We start from the raw sequence: 12,330 nt of genomic DNA, 5'->3' as shown, positions 1-12,330 counted from the left end.
TATTTTCAAAGTCCCAACGTACCGGTCAAGAGTAAAGTACCATTTTCCTACATTAGATTTCGTTCTAAATGCTTAATCCCTATGTAAAAACGTTAGTTAAGCAAGAATATCGTATTTTTAAAAAAATCTAATGATAGGATTTTCCAGAAAATTGAAAAAACCGAAAAATGTCAAGAGTAAAGTGCCATTTTCTGACATTAGATGTCGTTCTAAATCCTTAATCCCTATGTAGAAACGTTAGTTAAGCAAGAATATCGTATTTTTAAAAAAATCTAATGGTAGGATTTTTCAGAAAATTGAAAAAACCGTAAAATGTCAAGAGTAAAGTGCCCTTATTTTAAACATTATATCGTTCTAAATGCTTAATCCCTATGTAAAAAAGTTATCTAAGCAAGAATATGTTATTGAATAAAATGAGAAAAATTTATTTTAGCCGTAAATCGAAAATAATGGGTCGAGCGAATCGGTCGATTGCGCCGAGACGCGCTATGATGCAACAGACGAGCGATTGGAACGCCCGAATATTTTCAAAGTCCCAACGTACCGATCAAGAGTAAAGTACCATTTTCCTACATTAGATTTCGTTCTAAATGCTTAATCCCTATGTAAAAACGTTAGTTAAGCAAGAATATCGTATTTTAAAAAAAATCTAATGATAGGATTTTCCAGAAAATTGAAAAAACCGAAAAATGTCAAGAGTAAAGTGCCATTTTCTGACATTAGATTTCGTTCTAAATGCTTAATCCCTATGTAGAAACGTTAGTTAAGCAAGAATATCGTATTTTTAAAAAAATCTAATGGTAGGATTTTTCAGAAAATTGAAAAAACCGTAAAATGTCAAGAGTAAAGTGCCCTTATTTTAAACATTATATCGTTCTAAATGCTTAATCCCTATGTAAAAAAGTTATCTAAGCAAGAATATGTTATTGAATAAAATGAGAAAAATTTATTTTAGCCGTAAATCGAAAATAATGGGTCGAGCGAATCGGTCGATTGCGCCGAGACGCGCTATGATGCAACAGACGAGCGATTGGAACGCCCGAATATTTTCAAAGTCCCAACGTACCGATCAAGAGTAAAGTACCATTTTCCTACATTAGATTTCGTTCTAAATGCTTAATCCCTTTGTAAAAACGTTAGTTAAGCAAGAATATCGTATTTTTAAAAAAATCTAATGATTGGATTTTCCAGAAAATTGAAAAAACCGAAAAATGTCAAGAGTAAAGTGCCATTTTCTGACATTAGATTTCGTTCTAAATGCTTAATCCCTATGTAGAAACGTTAGTTAAGCAAGAATATCGTATTTTTAAAAAAATCTAATGGTAGGATTTTTCAGAAAATTGAAAAAACCGTAAAATGTCAAGAGTAAAGTGCCCTTATTTTAAACATTATATCGTTCTAAATGCTTAATCCCTATGTAAAAAAGTTATCTAAGCAAGAATATGTTATTGAATAAAATGAGAAAAATTTATTTTAGCCGTAAATCGAAAATAATGGGTCGAGCGAATCGGTCGATTGCGCCGAGACGCGCTATGATGCAACAGACGAGCGATTGGAACGCCCGAATATTTTCAAAGTCCCAACGTACCGGTCAAGAGTAAAGTACCATTTTCCTACATTAGATTTCGTTCTAAATGCTTAATCCCTATGTAAAAACGTTAGTTAAGCAAGAATATCGTATTTTAAAAAAAATCTAATGATAGGATTTTCCAGAAAATTGAAAAAACCGAAAAATGTCAAGAGTAAAGTGCCATTTTCTGACATTAGATTTCGTTCTAAATGCTTAATCCCTATGTAGAAACGTTAGTTAAGCAAGAATATCGTATTTTTAAAAAAATCTAATGGTAGGATTTTTCAGAAAATTGAAAAAACCGTAAAATGTCAAGAGTAAAGTGCCCTTATTTTAAACATTATATCGTTCTAAATGCTTAATCCCTATGTAAAAAAGTTATCTAAGCAAGAATATGTTATTGAATAAAATGAGAAAAATTTATTTTAGCCGTAAATCGAAAATAATGGGTCGAGCGAATCGGTCGATTGCGCCGAGACGCGCTATGATGCAACAGACGAGCGATTGGAACGCCCGAATATTTTCAAAGTCCCAACGTACCGATCAAGAGTAAAGTACCATTTTCCTACATTAGATTTCGTTCTAAATGCTTAATCCCTTTGTAAAAACGTTAGTTAAGCAAGAATATCGTATTTTTAAAAAAATCTAATGATAGGATTTTCCAGAAAATTGAAAAAACCGAAAAATGTCAAGAGTAAAGTGCCATTTTCTGACATTAGATTTCGTTCTAAATGCTTAATCCCTATGTAGAAACGTTAGTTAAGCAAGAATATCGTATTTTTAAAAAAATCTAATGGTAGGATTTTTCAGAAAATTGAAAAAACCGTAAAATGTCAAGAGTAAAGTGCCCTTATTTTAAACATTATATCGTTCTAAATGCTTAATCCCTATGTAAAAAAGTTATCTAAGCAAGAATATGTTATTGAATAAAATGAGAAAAATTTATTTTAGCCGTAAATCGAAAATAATGGGTCGAGCGAATCGGTCGATTGCGCCGAGACGCGCTATGATGCAACAGACGAGCGATTGGAACGCCCGAATATTTTCAAAGTCCCAACGTACCGGTCAAGAGTAAAGTACCATTTTCCTACATTAGATTTCGTTCTAAATGCTTAATCCCTATGTAAAAACGTTAGTTAAGCAAGAATATCGTATTTTTAAAAAAATCTAATGATAGGATTTTCCAGAAAATTGAAAAAACCGAAAAATGTCAAGAGTAAAGTGCCATTTTCTGACATTAGATTTCGTTCTAAATCCTTAATCCCTATGTAGAAACGTTAGTTAAGCAAGAATATCGTATTTTTAAAAAAATCTAATGGTAGGATTTTTCAGAAAATTGAAAAAACCGTAAAATGTCAAGAGTAAAGTGCCCTTATTTTAAACATTATATCGTTCTAAATGCTTAATCCCTATGTAAAAAAGTTATCTAAGCAAGAATATGTTATTGAATAAAATGAGAAAAATTTATTTTAGCCGTAAATCGAAAATAATGGGTCGAGCGAATCGGTCGATTGCGCCGAGACGCGCTATGATGCAACAGACGAGCGATTGGAACGCCCGAATATTTTCAAAGTCCCAACGTACCGGTCAAGAGTAAAGTACCATTTTCCTACATTAGATTTCGTTCTAAATGCTTAATCCCTATGTAAAAACGTTAGTTAAGCAAGAATATCGTATTTTTAAAAAAATCTAATGATAGGATTTTCCAGAAAATTGAAAAAACCGAAAAATGTCAAGAGTAAAGTGCCATTTTCTGACATTAGATGTCGTTCTAAATACTTAATCCCTATGTAGAAACGTTAGTTAAGCAAGAATATCGTATTTTTAAAAAAATCTAATGGTAGGATTTTTCAGAAAATTGAAAAAACCGTAAAATGTCAAGAGTAAAGTGCCCTTATTTTAAACATTATATCGTTCTAAATGCTTAATCCCTATGTAAAAAAGTTATCTAAGCAAGAATATGTTATTGAATAAAATGAGAAAAATTTATTTTAGCCGTAAATCGAAAATAATGGGTCGAGCGAATCGGTCGATTGCGCCGAGACGCGCTATGATGCAACAGACGAGCGATTGGAACGCCCGAATATTTTCAAAGTCCCAACGTACCGATCAAGAGTAAAGTACCATTTTCCTACATTAGATTTCGTTCTAAATGCTTAATCCCTATGTAAAAACGTTAGTTAAGCAAGAATATCGTATTTTAAAAAAAATCTAATGATAGGATTTTCCAGAAAATTGAAAAAACCGAAAAATGTCAAGAGTAAAGTGCCATTTTCTGACATTAGATTTCGTTCTAAATGCTTAATCCCTATGTAGAAACGTTAGTTAAGCAAGAATATCGTATTTTTAAAAAAATCTAATGGTAGGATTTTTCAGAAAATTGAAAAAACCGTAAAATGTCAAGAGTAAAGTGCCCTTATTTTAAACATTATATCGTTCTAAATGCTTAATCCCTATGTAAAAAAGTTATCTAAGCAAGAATATGTTATTGAATAAAATGAGAAAAATTTATTTTAGCCGTAAATCGAAAATAATGGGTCGAGCGAATCGGTCGATTGCGCCGAGACGCGCTATGATGCAACAGACGAGCGATTGGAACGCCCGAATATTTTCAAAGTCCCAACGTACCGGTCAAGAGTAAAGTACCATTTTCCTACATTAGATTTCGTTCTAAATGCTTAATCCCTATGTAAAAACGTTAGTTAAGCAAGAATATCGTATTTTTAAAAAAATCTAATGATAGGATTTTCCAGAAAATTGAAAAAACCGAAAAATGTCAAGAGTAAAGTGCCATTTTCTGACATTAGATGTCGTTCTAAATCCTTAATCCCTATGTAGAAACGTTAGTTAAGCAAGAATATCGTATTTTTAAAAAAATCTAATGGTAGGATTTTTCAGAAAATTGAAAAAACCGTAAAATGTCAAGAGTAAAGTGCCCTTATTTTAAACATTATATCGTTCTAAATGCTTAATCCCTATGTAAAAAAGTTATCTAAGCAAGAATATGTTATTGAATAAAATGAGAAAAATTTATTTTAGCCGTAAATCGAAAATAATGGGTCGAGCGAATCGGTCGATTGCGCCGAGACGCGCTATGATGCAACAGACGAGCGATTGGAACGCCCGAATATTTTCAAAGTCCCAACGTACCGATCAAGAGTAAAGTACCATTTTCCTACATTAGATTTCGTTCTAAATGCTTAATCCCTATGTAAAAACGTTAGTTAAGCAAGAATATCGTATTTTAAAAAAAATCTAATGATAGGATTTTCCAGAAAATTGAAAAAACCGAAAAATGTCAAGAGTAAAGTGCCATTTTCTGACATTAGATTTCGTTCTAAATGCTTAATCCCTATGTAGAAACGTTAGTTAAGCAAGAATATCGTATTTTTAAAAAAATCTAATGGTAGGATTTTTCAGAAAATTGAAAAAACCGTAAAATGTCAAGAGTAAAGTGCCCTTATTTTAAACATTATATCGTTCTAAATGCTTAATCCCTATGTAAAAAAGTTATCTAAGCAAGAATATGTTATTGAATAAAATGAGAAAAATTTATTTTAGCCGTAAATCGAAAATAATGGGTCGAGCGAATCGGTCGATTGCGCCGAGACGCGCTATGATGCAACAGACGAGCGATTGGAACGCCCGAATATTTTCAAAGTCCCAACGTACCGATCAAGAGTAAAGTACCATTTTCCTACATTAGATTTCGTTCTAAATGCTTAATCCCTTTGTAAAAACGTTAGTTAAGCAAGAATATCGTATTTTTAAAAAAATCTAATGATAGGATTTTCCAGAAAATTGAAAAAACCGAAAAATGTCAAGAGTAAAGTGCCATTTTCTGACATTAGATTTCGTTCTAAATGCTTAATCCCTATGTAGAAACGTTAGTTAAGCAAGAATATCGTATTTTTAAAAAAATCTAATGGTAGGATTTTTCAGAAAATTGAAAAAACCGTAAAATGTCAAGAGTAAAGTGCCCTTATTTTAAACATTATATCGTTCTAAATGCTTAATCCCTATGTAAAAAAGTTATCTAAGCAAGAATATGTTATTGAATAAAATGAGAAAAATTTATTTTAGCCGTAAATCGAAAATAATGGGTCGAGCGAATCGGTCGATTGCGCCGAGACGCGCTATGATGCAACAGACGAGCGATTGGAACGCCCGAATATTTTCAAAGTCCCAACGTACCGGTCAAGAGTAAAGTACCATTTTCCTACATTAGATTTCGTTCTAAATGCTTAATCCCGATGTAAAAACGTTAGTTAAGCAAGAATATCGTATTTTAAAAAAAATCTAATGATAGGATTTTCCAGAAAATTGAAAAAACCGAAAAATGTCAAGAGTAAAGTGCCATTTTCTGACATTAGATTTCGTTCTAAATGCTTAATCCCTATGTAGAAACGTTAGTTATGCAAGATTATCGTATTTTTAAAAAAATCTAATGATAGGATTTTTCAGAAAATTGAAAAAACCGTAAAATGTCAAGAGTAAAGTGCCCTTATTTTAAACATTATATCGTTCTAAATGCTTAATCCCTATGTAAAAAAGTTATCTAAGCAAGAATATGTTATTGAATAAAATGAGAAAAATTTATTTTAGCCGTAAATCGAAAATAATGGGTCGAGCGAATCGGTCGATTGCGCCGAGACGCGCTATGATGCAACAGACGAGCGATTGGAACGCCCGAATATTTTCAAAGTCCCAACGTACCGATCAAGAGTAAAGTACCATTTTCCTACATTAGATTTCGTTCTAAATGCTTAATCCCTTTGTAAAAACGTTAGTTAAGCAAGAATATCGTATTTTTAAAAAAATCTAATGATAGGATTTTCCAGAAAATTGAAAAAACCGAAAAATGTCAAGAGTAAAGTGCCATTTTCTGACATTAGATTTCGTTCTAAATGCTTAATCCCTATGTAGAAACGTTAGTTAAGCAAGAATATCGTATTTTTAAAAAAATCTAATGGTAGGATTTTTCAGAAAATTGAAAAAACCGTAAAATGTCAAGAGTAAAGTGCCCTTATTTTAAACATTATATCGTTCTAAATGCTTAATCCCTATGTAAAAAAGTTATCTAAGCAAGAATATGTTATTGAATAAAATGAGAAAAATTTATTTTAGCCGTAAATCGAAAATAATGGGTCGAGCGAATCGGTCGATTGCGCCGAGACGCGCTATGATGCAACAGACGAGCGATTGGAACGCCCGAATATTTTCAAAGTCCCAACGTACCGGTCAAGAGTAAAGTACCATTTTCCTACATTAGATTTCGTTCTAAATGCTTAATCCCTATGTAAAAACGTTAGTTAAGCAAGAATATCGTATTTTAAAAAAAATCTAATGATAGGATTTTCCAGAAAATTGAAAAAACCGAAAAATGTCAAGAGTAAAGTGCCATTTTCTGACATTAGATTTCGTTCTAAATGCTTAATCCCTATGTAGAAACGTTAGTTATGCAAGATTATCGTATTTTTAAAAAAATCTAATGATAGGATTTTTCAGAAAATTGAAAAAACCGTAAAATGTCAAGAGTAAAGTGCCCTTATTTTAAACATTATATCGTTCTAAATGCTTAATCCCTATGTAAAAAAGTTATCTAAGCAAGAATATGTTATTGAATAAAATGAGAAAAATTTATTTTAGCCGTAAATCGAAAATAATGGGTCGAGCGAATCGGTCGATTGCGCCGAGACGCGCTATGATGCAACAGACGAGCGATTGGAACGCCCGAATATTTTCAAAGTCCCAACGTACCGGTCAAGAGTAAAGTACCATTTTCCTACATTAGATTTCGTTCTAAATGCTTAATCCCTATGTAAAAACGTTAGTTAAGCAAGAATATCGTATTTTAAAAAAAATCTAATGATAGGATTTTCCAGAAAATTGAAAAAACCGAAAAATGTCAAGAGTAAAGTGCCATTTTCTGACATTAGATTTCGTTCTAAATGCTTAATCCCTATGTAGAAACGTTAGTTAAGCAAGAATATCGTATTTTTAAAAAAATCTAATGGTAGGATTTTTCAGAAAATTGAAAAAACCGTAAAATGTCAAGAGTAAAGTGCCCTTATTTTAAACATTATATCGTTCTAAATGCTTAATCCCTATGTAAAAAAGTTATCTAAGCAAGAATATGTTATTGAATAAAATGAGAAAAATTTATTTTAGCCGTAAATCGAAAATAATGGGTCGAGCGAATCGGTCGATTGCGCCGAGACGCGCTATGATGCAACAGACGAGCGATTGGAACGCCCGAATATTTTCAAAGTCCCAACGTACCGGTCAAGAGTAAAGTACCATTTTCCTACATTAGATTTCGTTCTAAATGCTTAATCCCTATGTAAAAACGTTAGTTAAGCAAGAATATCGTATTTTAAAAAAAATCTAATGATAGGATTTTCCAGAAAATTGAAAAAACCGAAAAATGTCAAGAGTAAAGTGCCATTTTCTGACATTAGATTTCGTTCTAAATGCTTAATCCCTATGTAGAAACGTTAGTTAAGCAAGAATATCGTATTTTTAAAAAAATCTAATGGTAGGATTTTTCAGAAAATTGAAAAAACCGTAAAATGTCAAGAGTAAAGTGCCCTTATTTTAAACATTATATCGTTCTAAATGCTTAATCCCTATGTAAAAAAGTTATCTAAGCAAGAATATGTTATTGAATAAAATGAGAAAAATTTATTTTAGCCGTAAATCGAAAATAATGGGTCGAGCGAATCGGTCGATTGCGCCGAGACGCGCTATGATGCAACAGACGAGCGATTGGAACGCCCGAATATTTTCAAAGTCCCAACGTACCGGTCAAGAGTAAAGTACCATTTTCCTACATTAGATTTCGTTCTAAATGCTTAATCCCTATGTAAAAACGTTAGTTAAGCAAGAATATCGTATTTTAAAAAAAATCTAATGATAGGATTTTCCAGAAAATTGAAAAAACCGAAAAATGTCAAGAGTAAAGTGCCATTTTCTGACATTAGATTTCGTTCTAAATGCTTAATCCCTATGTAGAAACGTTAGTTATGCAAGATTATCGTATTTTTAAAAAAATCTAATGATAGGATTTTTCAGAAAATTGAAAAAACCGTAAAATGTCAAGAGTAAAGTGCCCTTATTTTAAACATTATATCGTTCTAAATGCTTAATCCCTATGTAAAAAAGTTATCTAAGCAAGAATATGTTATTGAATAAAATGAGAAAAATTTATTTTAGCCGTAAATCGAAAATAATGGGTCGAGCGAATCGGTCGATTGCGCCGAGACGCGCTATGATGCAACAGACGAGCGATTGGAACGCCCGAATATTTTCAAAGTCCCAACGTACCGGTCAAGAGTAAAGTACCATTTTCCTACATTAGATTTCGTTCTAAATGCTTAATCCCTATGTAAAAACGTTAGTTAAGCAAGAATATCGTATTTTTAAAAAAATCTAATGATAGGATTTTCCAGAAAATTGAAAAAACCGAAAAATGTCAAGAGTAAAGTGCCATTTTCTGACATTAGATTTCGTTCTAAATGCTTAATCCCTATGTAGAAACGTTAGTTAAGCAAGAATATCGTATTTTTAAAAAAATCTAATGATAGGATTTTTCAGAAAATTGAAAAAACCGTAAAATGTCAAGAGTAAAGTGCCATTATTTTAAACAATGTATCGTTCTAAATGCTTAATCCCTATGTAAAAAAGTTATTTAAGCAAGAATATGTTATTGAAAAAAATTAGAAAAATTTATTTTAGCCGTAAATCGAAAATAATGGGGACACCGGAGCTGTTCGAAGCGCCGAGACGCGCCGCGTACGGCCGAATATTTTCTAAGTCCCAACGTACCGATCAAGAGTAAAGTACCATTTTCCTACATTAGATTTCGTTCTAAATGCTTAATCCCTATGTAAAAACGTTAGTTAAGCAAGAATATCGTATTTTTAAAAAAATCTAATGATAGGATTTTCCAGAAAATTGAAAAAACCGAAAAATGTCAAGAGTAAAGTGCCATTTTCTGACATTAGATTTCGTTCTAAATGCTTAATCCCTATGTAGAAACGTTAGTTAAGCAAGAATATCGTATTTTTAAAAAAATCTAATGATAGGATTTTTCAGAAAATTGAAAAAACCGTAAAATGTCAAGAGTAAAGTGCCATTATTTTAAACAATGTATCGTTCTAAATGCTTAATCCCTATGTAAAAAAGTTATTTAAGCAAGAATATGTTATTGAAAAAAATTAGAAAAATTTATTTTAGCCGTAAATCGAAAATAATGGGGACACCGGAGCTGTTCGAAGCGCCGAGACGCGCCGCGTACGGCCGAATATTTTCTAAGTCCCAACGTACCGATCAAGAGTAAAGTACCATTTTCCTACATTAGATTTCGTTCTAAATGCTTAATCCCTATGTAAAAACGTTAGTTAAGCAAGAATATCGTATTTTTAAAAAAATCTAATGATAGGATTTTCCAGAAAATTGAAAAAACCGAAAAATGTCAAGAGTAAAGTGCCATTTTCTGACATTAGATTTCGTTCTAAATGCTTAATCCCTATGTAGAAACGTTAGTTAAGCAAGAATATCGTATTTTTAAAAAAATCTAATGGTAGGATTTTTCAGAAAATTGAAAAAACCGTAAAATGTCAAGAGTAAAGTGCCCTTATTTTAAACATTATATCGTTCTAAATGCTTAATCCCTATGTAAAAAAGTTATCTAAGCAAGAATATGTTATTGAATAAAATGAGAAAAATTTATTTTAGCCGTAAATCGAAAATAATGGGTCGAGCGAATCGGTCGATTGCGCCGAGACGCGCTATGATGCAACAGACGAGCGATTGGAACGCCCGAATATTTTCAAAGTCCCAACGTACCGGTCAAGAGTAAAGTACCATTTTCCTACATTAGATTTCGTTCTAAATGCTTAATCCCTATGTAAAAACGTTAGTTAAGCAAGAATATCGTATTTTAAAAAAAATCTAATGATAGGATTTTCCAGAAAATTGAAAAAACCGAAAAATGTCAAGAGTAAAGTGCCATTTTCTGACATTAGATTTCGTTCTAAATGCTTAATCCCTATGTAAAAAAGTTATCTAAGCAAGAATATGTTATTGAATAAAATGAGAAAAATTTATTTTAGCCGTAAATCGAAAAAAAGACTGTTCGTTTCTCTGTCTCTCTCGCGCGATCGAAGTATTGATGTTTCCCGGCAAAGTAATGGGATATTAATTAAACTTTATACACGAAATTACTTGTTTTGATCCCCGCTACACAGCCGTATACTTTTTATAATTTTGTGGAATCGGGAACCTTGAAATATTTAACATAACGCGGATCGACTGTCTCTGTCTCTTTCTAGATCGGAATAATCGATGTTTCCCGGAAAACTATTCGGAGATTAATTAAACTTTATACACGAAATTACTCGTTTTGATCCCCGCTACACAGCCGTATACTTTTTATAATTTTGTGGAATCGGTAACCTTGAGATATTTAACATAACGCGGATCGACTGTCTCTGTCTCTTTCTAGATCGGAATTATCGATGTTTCCCGGCAAACTATTGGGAGATTATTTAAACTTTATACACGAAATTACTCGTTTTGATCCCCGCTACACAGCCGTATACTTTTTATAATTTTGTGGAATCGGTAACCTGGAGATATTTAACATAACGCGGATCGACTGTCTCTGTCTCTTTCTAGATCGGAATAATCGATGTTTCCCGGCAAACTATTGGGAGATTAATTAAACTTTATACATGAAATTACTCGTTTTGGTCCCCGCTACACAGCCGTATACTTTTTATAATTTTGTGGAATCGGTAACCTTGAGATATTTAACATAACGCGGATCGACTGTCTCTGTCTCTTTCTAGATCGGAATTATCGATGTTTCCCGGCAAACTATTGGGAGATTATTTAAACTTTATACATGAAATTACTCGTTTTGGTCCCCGCTACACAGCCGTATACTTTTTATAATTTTGTGGAATCGGGAACCTTGAAATATTTAACATAACGCGGATCGACTGTCTCTGTCTCTTTCTAGATCGGAATTATCGATGTTTCCCGGAAAACTATTCGGAGATTAATTAAACTTTATACACGAAATTACTCGTTTTGATCCCCGCTACACAGCCGTATACTTTTTATAATTTTGTGGAATCGGTAACCTTGAGATATTTAACATAACGCGGATCGACTGTCTCTGTCTCTTTCTAGATCGGAATTATCGATGTTTCCCGGCAAACTATTGGGAGATTATTTAAACTTTATACATGAAATTACTCGTTTTGATCCCCGCTACACAGCCGTATACTTTTTATAATTTTGTGGAATCGGTAACCTTGAGATATTTAACATAACGCGGATCGACTGTCTCTGTCTCTTTCTAGATCGGAATTATCGATGTTTCCCGGCAAACTATTGGGAGATTATTTAAACTTTATACATGAAATTACTCGTTTTGATCCCCGCTACACAGCCGTATACTTTTTATAATTTTGTGGAATCGGTAACCTGGAGATATTTAACATAACGCGGATCGACTGTCTCTGTCTCTTTCTAGATCGGAATAATCGATGTTTCCCGGCAAACTATTGGGAGATTAATTAAACTTTATACATGAAATTACTCGTTTTGGTCCCCGCTACACAGCCGTATACTTTTTATAATTTTGTGGAATCGGTAACCTTGAGATATTTAACATAACGCGGATCGACTGTCTCTGTCTCTTTCTAGATCGGAATTATCGATGTTTCCCGGAAAACTATTCGGAGATT

Source organism: Megalopta genalis, unplaced genomic scaffold (assembly GCF_051020955.1).
Source record: "Megalopta genalis isolate 19385.01 unplaced genomic scaffold, iyMegGena1_principal scaffold1231, whole genome shotgun sequence".
NCBI lineage: Eukaryota > Metazoa > Arthropoda > Insecta > Hymenoptera > Halictidae > Megalopta > Megalopta genalis.
This window is presented reverse-complemented; position numbering follows the sequence as displayed.